This window comes from Panthera tigris, chromosome X (genome assembly GCF_018350195.1).
Source record: "Panthera tigris isolate Pti1 chromosome X, P.tigris_Pti1_mat1.1, whole genome shotgun sequence".
Lineage (NCBI taxonomy): Eukaryota > Metazoa > Chordata > Mammalia > Carnivora > Felidae > Panthera > Panthera tigris.
The window spans coordinates 14,083,496-14,093,759 of NC_056677.1; the positions used below are offsets into that span (position 1 = coordinate 14,083,496).

Below are 10,264 nucleotides of genomic sequence, written 5' to 3' on the forward strand. Positions count from 1 at the left end.
GAGGGATCGAGCCTTTTGGAAACAAAAACCAGGAAAGGAAATGTGTTGTAGGTAACTTCTACTCTTTATCCAGCCCCAAACCTTCACCATGACAAGAAAACAGAGGCGGGGAAGAAAGGGAACTGTGCAGGGAGGGGAAAAATTAATGACTTCTCGAAAATTACACTGCACAAGGGTGATTTAAAGTTCCATGAAAGAACAAAGAACCCCAATCGCCGTTCGTTCTTTCTGGGAAAAAGAATGCCGGGGGAAATTGTCCCAGCTTCATCTTGAAAAGGAGCTCGAAAGGCAAGGAGTCATTTCTCTATACTGAGGGAGGCTACTATGTAACTTCAGAATGTAGCAATGGCCTTCCTCACCACATGACTGTTTCTCAACTCCTTGCCACCTGGCTACGGATGCCACCATTCTTCAAAACAACTCTGTGGAAAGTCCCCACTGACCTATCTGCACAGTCCAGTGGCCAACGATGCTTCATCTTCATCCTCTTTGACCTCCTCTTCCTCCCTGAAACTCTTTCTTCTGTGGGGTGGTTGGTAATGCTGGATTGTACTGGTTCATGCTCTTAACTTTCTGATCATGCCGTCTTTATTCCTTTGCCTTTTCTTCCTTTCTTTTCCACTAATCAAGGGCATTCTTTAGGGAGCTAATCTTAGCCACCTTCTCTTCTATCTCTATTCGATTTTCCTCCTTGATTAATCCAGTCCTACACCTTTTATTGTCTTTAAATCTACACCTCTAGCCCCGCTCAATTTCTTGAATTCTAGACCCAGAATCCCAACTGCTGGACGTGCCTCCATACCTCAAATTTGCCATGTTCAAAACCAACTCATCTTTCTTCCCTAAACCAACTTCCCTTTGTGACTTTCTTGCTCCATTAATGCATCACCATTCTTCCAAACACTGGATCCAACTTTGACTCCTCCTCTCCATTGTCTTTATACACCATACTGTTTTTTTTAAAGATGTTTATTTATTTATTTTGAGAGAGACAGAGAGAGTGGGACAGAGAGAATCCCAATCAGGCTCTGCACTGTCAGTGTGGAGCCCGATGTGGGGCTCGACCTGAGGCGAAATCAAGAGTCAGATACTTAATTGACTGAGCCACCCAGGCACCCCTATACACCACACTGCTTGAATCTAAATAGATTTTACCTCCTCAAATGGAATATTCCAGGTATTATATGACAAGTACAGAATAAAATGGAACTATCCATCTGCACATTTATGCCATTAATGTCATATAACATTAAATTAACTATGGCTATAATTTTGGCCTTTATCCTTCCATAATTTCTTCTATACAATTATGTATTTTTACATAAAAGGGACCATATTATTTGGAACTTGTCTTGTCACTTACTATATCACAAACACTTTCCTGTGCCATTAAATGTTCTTTTATACAGTAATTGTCAAATTTTAAGAGTATATCAGAATATCTGAGGGTGCTTGTTAAAAAAGTATTTCCCTGGACCCTCCCCTAAGGACACTCATTCCATATTCTGGGGATAGTCTATGAACCTATATGCTTAGCCAGCACCCCAGAAAATTCTAATGCATAATGTTTTTAGATCCCAGTTTGAGAAACACTGTTGGTTCAGCACAAAATATAAGGATTCCTCCTTTTTTTTGTTTACATTTACCATAATTTATTGCCAATCAACACCGACATGTATTTAGGTTGCCCTCCAAGTTTTAAATATCATTTTAGTTCTGCACTGACTTTAATTTCTAGGCTCTCTCTTTATCATTCCCTCCACCCATCGATGCATATAATTTTTCTTTAGGGTAAATTCCTAGAATTTCTGGGTCCAAAGGATATGCAAAACTGTATGTTATATATGCGGTAATATATGCTATTATAGTATTTGTTATATAATTATATATACCAATAGTCAAATATAATAAATAACAAAAATTAATACATTAATCACCTGCTATGGAATGTAATAATATATAATATATATTAGTTTATATATGTTCAGGTGCGGTTTTATTTGGACTCTTGCACAAGACTTACATTCATCCATGTTAATCTCATCTGGCTATATTTCACCCATTGCTTCAAGAGTCATGTTACTTTTTTTAAAGATGATTTTATTTATTTTGAGATATATATATATATATATATATATATATATATATATAAGAGAGAGAGAGAGAGAGAGAGAGAGAGAGAGAGAGAGAGAAGAGAAAGAGAGAGACAGACACAGCACGAGTGGGAGAGAGGCAGAGAGGGGGAGAGGCAGAGAGAGGGAGAGGAGAGAAAGAGAGAGACAGACAGACACTGTACGAGTGGGGGAGGGGCAGAGAGAGGGAGAGAGAGAGAGAATCCCAAGCAGGCTCCGCACCATCAGTGCAGAGCCTGGCACGGAACTCAAAACTCACAAACCGTAAGATCGTGACCCGAGCTGAAATCGAGAGTCAGATGCTTAACCAACTCAGTCCCCCAGGCACCGCAAGAGTCATGTTACTTTTATATCCCTACTCTCCAGTGAAAGTATTTGTTATTTTTCTAATCTCCTGCATATCTGATATGTGGCTACTATACTTTTTTTCAAATTGCGGATGAGAAATAGTGAATGGAATGAAGTTGAGAAATGCCTTCCTGCTCCACCAGAAACCTATATTGCTCAGCACACTTGTTCATTCTTTCTTTAAACAGTAACAACTTAAATAGTGATTGGCTTATGATTCTACATGTCATCTTTAAGGTCGTAGGCATAGAACTTACCAAATATTTGCTGATGTTCATATCCATTGCCATCTACCTCTTGGCTCTGATCTACCAATACAGGGAGAAAAATAAGTGTATTGGTTTCTTATATCCAGATTAAGGCTGCTTAACACAGGTTCATAATGCTGTCGTGGCATACAATATAAGGCATGTATTCAGTTCGTGTGTCTCAGGGTGAACTGGGGGCTCTGTCCATCTTCTAAACAGGGTACAATTGTTGTGGTCCCTCTGGTGAGGGAGGGAGAGAGCAGGGAAAGGAAATAGAAGGCAGGATGCAGAGGGCTCATAGAGGCTCTGGGAAAGCAAAGGGAAGAGGCTGGGAGATGAAAAAGGGAGAGAAGCCGAAGAGGGATGTAGATTGCCTGCGAGTGTCAAAAATGACAGCAATCATCATCATCATCATCATCATCATCATCATCATCATCTCTATTATCAGTCAAATTTATTATATGTCTAACATTCTGCTAATGCTTTGCGTGTATGAACACATCTATTCTCCTAACAACTTTGAAATGTGAGTGCTATTATTGTCTCCACTTTGCAGATAGAGTAATGGAGGGACAGAAAGACTAAGAAGCGTGCCCAGTATCACAAAAGTATTAAGTGAGACAACCAGCATTTGAATCAGGCGATCCGATGCTCCCTTTTAAGTGTGAAAACTGTTCACCACAGTGTATATCATGTGCCGCCATTACTACATTCTAGTTACTATTATTATTGGGGCACGTGTGTGTGTATGCACACATACACCAAGGCCAGGAAGTGAACTGCCATTACTTTTGTTATGTGCACACAAATGAGTTAACTTTGGGAATCTCTTTTTGCGCTTATGTGGAAAGAGTACTTTGAGGAAGGGGACATTTAGTGGTGTCCATACTTAGGGTAACCAACTTGTCCCAGGTTTCCTGGGATTCCACCAGTTTTAGCAGTACAAGTCCCATGTCCCAACTGTATGTTTTGTTATTTCTTCCCACTGAATACACAAGGGGGCATTGTAACCATTCAGTCATGCATTCCTCAAACATTTATTGAGCGCCTAATCAGAGGTGTGATTGCTGCCCAAGAACCTAGCACTGAAGATGGGGTGGGGTGCCAGGAAAGTGAGGACCCTTCCATAATCCCAAATCAAAAAGAGTAAGATACAGGTATTTAAATGGACAAACGCTTACATGGCATTGACTCTGTGCCAAGTACTATAATGAGCACTGCACATTTTAGCTCATTTAATCCTCATAAACAGCCTATGGCACGGTCACTATCATTATCATCCCCACTGTAAAGAAGTGGAGGCAAAGAGGGGCTAAGTACCTTGCACATTGCATGGCTGGCAAGTGGCACAAAGCCAGATTTGAACCCAGGCAAGGCCCTAATTGCTCCAGAGCCCATGTCTCTAACTGCTGTGGCAGGCTGTGAAGAAAGGGCCTGAACCCCTCCATCAAGAACTCCGTGTGCCCTCAGTGTCTTCCTAGCCCTGCTTAGAGGTTTGTCCCTAGCTCAGCGGTTCTCAACCCTGAAGGCACAATTATAATCACCCAGGGAGTTTAAAAGATAATACTGATTCCCCAGGGCCCCACTTGCACAGATTTTGATTTAACTGAGCCACCTTGACCTGGACATCAGGATTTTTTAAAGCCTCCCTCAAGGGTCTTATGTATAGCTGGGTCTGAGAACAAGGTGGCCAGACCCTCCCCTCTAGCAAGCTGGGCTGAGTCTTCTAATCCAGGGCTTCTCAAATGCTAGAGTGCGGCTAGCATTTAGCTCAGTCGGCTAAGAACTTGATTAAAATGCAGATTCTGATTCACTAGGTTTGGGGTGGGAATGGGAGGACCAGAGATTCGGCATTTCTAACCAGCTCTCAGGGTGCTGATGTTGTTGGTTCATAAATCACACTTGGGGTAGAAAGGATTTTGAGGCAAAGTGTAGTCCATAGACCTACTGAGTCAGAATGTGCATTTTAATGCACATTTGAGTTTGAGAAGTCCTATTCAAACCCTGAGCTGCCAAAAGGTTCTGGGAGTGGGTTTCAGATGTGCCAAGGTACTGCTTCCCCTTGGCTCTTAGAAATTTGGTTGGTGACCTCCAGGGCACTACTGCAAGCAGCCTCACTGACCCTGACCCTATGTGTATGCAAATGTCATGTCTCACTGCTGACCATCATGGAGAAAAGAGTGGGAAGTCCTGCTCTAATACAGTCTTGTTGCCCCCTTCCCTCATACTCCCAGCAAGCCTTTGCTCACGCTGTTGCTTCACTGGACTTTGACCAGCCTTACCCAATTTCTGAAGGTCAAGTTCCTGTCCTAATTCCTCCTCTATGGAGCCGTTCCCATTTCCATGTGGCCATTTCAAACCAACAGACGTTCTTTTTTTTTCATATAACAAATGCCAGATAACATTTCCTATGTGCCAAGTACTGTTCTACACCCTTAACATTATTCATCCATCCATCCATCCATTCATTCATTCATTCAATCCCCACTTTACAGGCAGGAAAACTGAGGCACAGAGCAGTGGAATAAGTTGCTCAAGGTCACACAGCTGATAAGTGGAAGGGTCAAGATTCAAACCCAAGTAATCTGGCTTCGGAGTCACCACACTGAACCACAATGCTAAGATTCTTCTCACTGGTGTGGGACTTACAGAAGAATTTGCAAATAATGCCGAGTGTGGACAGAGAAAGAAGATGTATGAATTTACCGTGGCTGGTATGACGAACTACTACACACTGGGTGCCCTGAAACAACAGTAATGTATTCTTTCACAGTTCTGGAGGCCAGAAGTCCAGGCTCACGCTGTTGGCAGAGTCATGCTCCCTTTGAAGGCTCTAGGGAAAGATCCTTCTTTGCCTCTTCCTGGCTTCTGGTGGTGACCAGCTCACAGACACATAGCACATCACCCTGATCTCTGTCTCCATCATCACATGGACTTCTCTGTGTGTCACTCTGTGGCCTCTTCTCTGCTTATAAGGACACCAATCATTGCATCAGGGCCCATCCTAATCCAGTATGGCCCCATCTTAACTTATTATATCTGCAAAGACCCTATTTCCAAGTAAGGTCACATTCTGAGGTCCCAAGTGTACATGAATTTGGAGGGCTGGGGGAGACACTATTCAACAGAGTACAGGAGAGCACAGAGATCGTTGCAGGACAGCAACTGTCTCTTACAAATCCTCAGCTACTATCAGTTTCAAAATGCTGCTGAGAGGCCTTAGGACCTCTGACTAACACTTGCCAGATTCAGCTGAGGTGTAGCAAGCCGTGGAATAGCTGTAAGTTTTGGTCAACAGACTGCAATTTCTTCAGTGCCAAGAGGACATCATTTAAAAACTTCTGCACACTGTCCAACATCTGATTGTGCTTGCGGCTTCTCCCCAGACCAAATCAATCAGATTGATTTTATGTGTACAACGAGTATGATAAAACTGCTGCTTTTGGAGAGTTTGCAGGTGGCAGGCGCACAGGCGAAATGGAGCGGCCGTGCATTATCTAGGCTAGCATATGATAGCGAAGTAGCCTTCGGTAGCCTGTGGCGGAGATCTTTTGCGGGAGCTATTTGGACATCGGAGCGTCTCTGTGAAATATCCAAGCCCGGTCTGTGATAAGCTAAGGAGTCTTGTTGTCAGCACTCCTGGGCCGCAGCATAGATACTCTGAGCCAAGATCATCTGAGGCAATGTGCAGAGGAAAGTTCCAACTCCAGGACAAGAACCAGAGAGGATGGTGTCCATACTGCCTACCTCACCACGTCAATACTGAGCTCCTAGAGAAGGAGCTAGGTGCTGCCATGGTTTCAGGCGCTCAACATGATGTGTGGGTTCTAAATGAGCCGGTATTAGAGCACTTAGGTGCTGGAGTTAAAGGTGAAGCTGCGAACACTGAGCAAACAAGTGAAAAATTCGGGAACATGAGTGACAAAAAAGTGATTGAAGTGGGAAAAAAAAAGAGGATCTTGAGGACACCACATCCATAACTAATGACACTGGTGGAGAAGTTGCTTCTGAGGATGAGTGGTAGTGTTACTGAGTGCAAGAAACTGAACTCTCTAGACCAGAGACAGGTGTTGCTGTTGTTGGGCCCTGAAAGATTAGTATTTAGACTGTTCTAAGTGAGCCCATCATCCCTTCATTCCTGTTATCACTGCCACACCTGCAAAGAAGGAAAGTGAAGGCACTAATGTTCCTTATTGCCAAAGCACCATTTTGGCCCCAGTTATCTGAAGATCTGTAAGAAAAGGAAGAAAAACCTCAATTTCCTGATCCTGCAGCTCAGTGAAATTCTCAGATGTGGCTCACAGTTCTGAAAGCCCGGAGACCATCTCAAGCACAGAGAACAATCAGATGGCCTTAGAAAGCAGAGACCAGACACACAAAATACAGAGGACTGACTAAATCTCTTGAAGCTGTGTAGCATATGTGAGAAGTAGCCACGAGACAGAATTATTATTCCCGGAAGAACAGGCCACCTTGTCACTTGTTTCCACTGCAACAGATGATTAAAGAATCCTGGGGCTTCATGCCCTCTTTGCAAGAACATTCAGCTGGTTATTAAGGTTTTTATGGCCTAGCTGAATGGGCAAGTCGCAGAGAAATGACAACCAGAGCCAGGTCAGGGATAAAATTGTCAGTACAGAGCATCTTCACTCAGTGTGATCCACTGTATCCGTTCCCTGTTTCATGCAAACGTCCCTGTGCCAGGACATTTTCACTTCTAAATTCATAAGGAATTGGAGAGCAATTCTTCAAAACCAGCTCATTGATCTGGGGGCTCTATTTCCATGAAAAAGCTACTTTAATCACTCACATTCTTCCTCTAAAAAACAGGTTCTGGGAGGGAGCAACTACAAAGACAAACAAAAATACTTCCATTCACCAAATTACCTGAAGATTAACCTTCTCCCTAGTTTTCTTCCCCACCCTTCTCTTCTATTCTGTTGGAGAATGTTCTTTGGCACAAAAATCCAAGGTGGCTATGAGAAAAACACTAAAGCTAACAATCAAAACACAAAAATTATGAGACATGTTACTGATCATTTACATTACAGTCAAGCTACATGGATCTGAGAAGCCAAAAGGAAAAATAAGCTTGGAAAACAAGAGATTTGTTCCACATGTGCCCAGAACGATGGTTATCAAACTTTTTGCTAATATACCCCTCAAGGAATTTTGAGAAACTGTATGCTCTTTTCCATGTGAAATCTTTTTTCATTTTTTAATGTTTATTTTTGAGAGAGAGAGAGAGAGAGAGAGAGAGAAAGCGAGAGAGAAAGCATACACACATGCATGAGCAGGGGAGGTTCAGAGAGAGAGAGAGGGGGACAGAGAATGTCAAAGATCCACACTGACAGCAGAGAGCCTGATGCGGGGCTTGAACTCAAGAACCATGAGATGGTGACCTGAGCTGAAGTCAGACACTTAACTGACTGAGCCACCCTGGTGCCCCTCTTTTCCACATTAAAAAACTGAGATATAATGAACATACCATAAAATACACAGATCTTAAATGTTCTTTTCCTGTAAGTTTTAAGCATTTGAGAACCCACCACCCAAAACAAACTGTAGAACATTTCCATAACCTGAAAATCGTCCCTCTGGCCCCTGTGCAGGTGATCTTCCATGTCCTGACTCTCACCCAGGGTTAGTCTTCGCTCTGCACATCTTTAATTTGACATCTAAATTTGCAAAATACACTTAATTGCTTACAAAGGAAGAAGTGATCAGCTCAAGTGTTCCACAGTTCCTTCACTGACAGGGAAGATGGAACCACTGAGTGTATTATTGGTAGCTTGTTACGTGCGGAATTTTACTCAAAGATGGCTACTTCTCATACTTTGGGCCCCAGCACTCTTTCAGCCTTTTTCATGTTCTTTATTTATTATGTCGTGAATAACACTACCTCATCAGTATTGGTAAGAACATTTGCAACCAATAGTTTAGTGCTCTGAGTGAGCCAGTCAGGCCCACAGTACCCTTTCTAGAATGCTGCCTGCCCTAACAAGGAGGTAGGAATGTGTGCTCCCTGCTACAGTTGATCATTCAAGTTGGCATGTGTCGTAACCGGCTTGGAACCATTGGATAACTGTTCGTGGGGGGGATATTTTATTCCCCAGCTGGAGTCAGGCATAAAGACAAAGGAACAGACAGTGGAACCAGAAGACTGGGGTAGAAGACTCAATTCTGACATTATGATGTGATCAGAGACAGACTCCTCACACTTCCTGAGCCTCTGTAGACTGTCAAATGGGACTAAAACCTACCTCACTGGGACACTGTGAGGAAAACGTTGGCGAGAAGAGTAAAAGTGCTTTGCAAAATGTCAGGTTCCCATCAGTGAGCTTTATCACTATTCTTTTAAACAGGAGGTAATACTTAAACTTCTTTAAGTCCCCCTGAACATTGCATGTAGGAGGTCTTAACAAATACGTGTTAACTGATATACCTGTCTATAATAAACAAGAATAAAGAGTTGTAAATGTTATTGTTTAGGGAATCAAAAATTTGAAAATTAAATTCTCAACGCACACACGAATATAGATTTCTTAGCTCAGCTTAACATGTGTCTATAAGATTCAAGAAACAAGACACATTCAGTTTAAAAAACAGTGGTCTGCAAATTTCCATCCCTTAGTAATCTGAAGATCTGCATGCAAAATCATCACCACTCATTCTTTTCCCAGCAGGAAAGTTAAGTAATAGCACACAGTGTAACTTCTGTTTGGAGAATCTATTCTCTATCCTTAATCACGTCTGCAGTTCTCCCAAGAACTGTTTCAAACATTTTCACGCTTACATAAATTGTAAAGCTGAGAATGAGAAATACTACTCTGGTAAGAGTAGGTCATGGTTGGTTTTCTGAATCTAGACAATTAATTAGTCCACCTGGCAAACATGAGCCAGGTATTCAGGAGTAGGCAACAAAAGCAAGGTGACAGGGGATGCTACCCAAGATGGATACGCCCTCTACATCCTATCAGCCCCCGGGGACTACAACTAAGACAGGACACCAAAACAACAGCAGCAACAACTGGCAGAAGACTCTGAAAAGCAAATAATTAGCAGGCAGACTGGGGAGGCAAGTCAAAGAAGTCAGGATGATAGAGGACTTCCTGGGGTTTTTTCCTCTTTTATTTCCCAGTTTTGACCCCACAGTAGCCCAAGTCACAGAGCTGGACAGTGGTTCCACACGTGTCGTGGCTTCTCCCTCCTCCAACGCCCTCAGTCCTCCCTACTCAACTGAGGGGAAAAAGAGTGAGGACCATATGTGAGAGGTTTTAATGGGCAAGGCCTGGAGGTGATGCACATCACTTCTGTCCACATTCCATTGTTAAGAATCAGACACATGGTCACTCCTAACTGCAAAGGAAGATGGGAAATGTAGTCTAGCTGTGTGCCAAGAGGAAAATAAAATATAGATACTAATCAGCATTAAAACAGTCTGTGCTACGTAACTGCTTTGGTACACAAAGGAGTGCAAAGGGAGCCTTGTGAACATAGCAGGGACGTCCAATAAGAATGGGGACTCAGAGACCA

The 10,264-nt window shown here is 42.8% G+C and overlaps 1 pseudogene; it reads left to right on the forward strand.

Annotated features, from left to right (window-relative positions):
• Positions 1-3,117: 3,117 nt before the first annotated feature.
• Positions 3,118-7,302, forward strand: LOC102959266 (annotated as a pseudogene).
• The last annotated feature ends 2,962 nt before the right edge of the window (positions 7,303-10,264 follow it).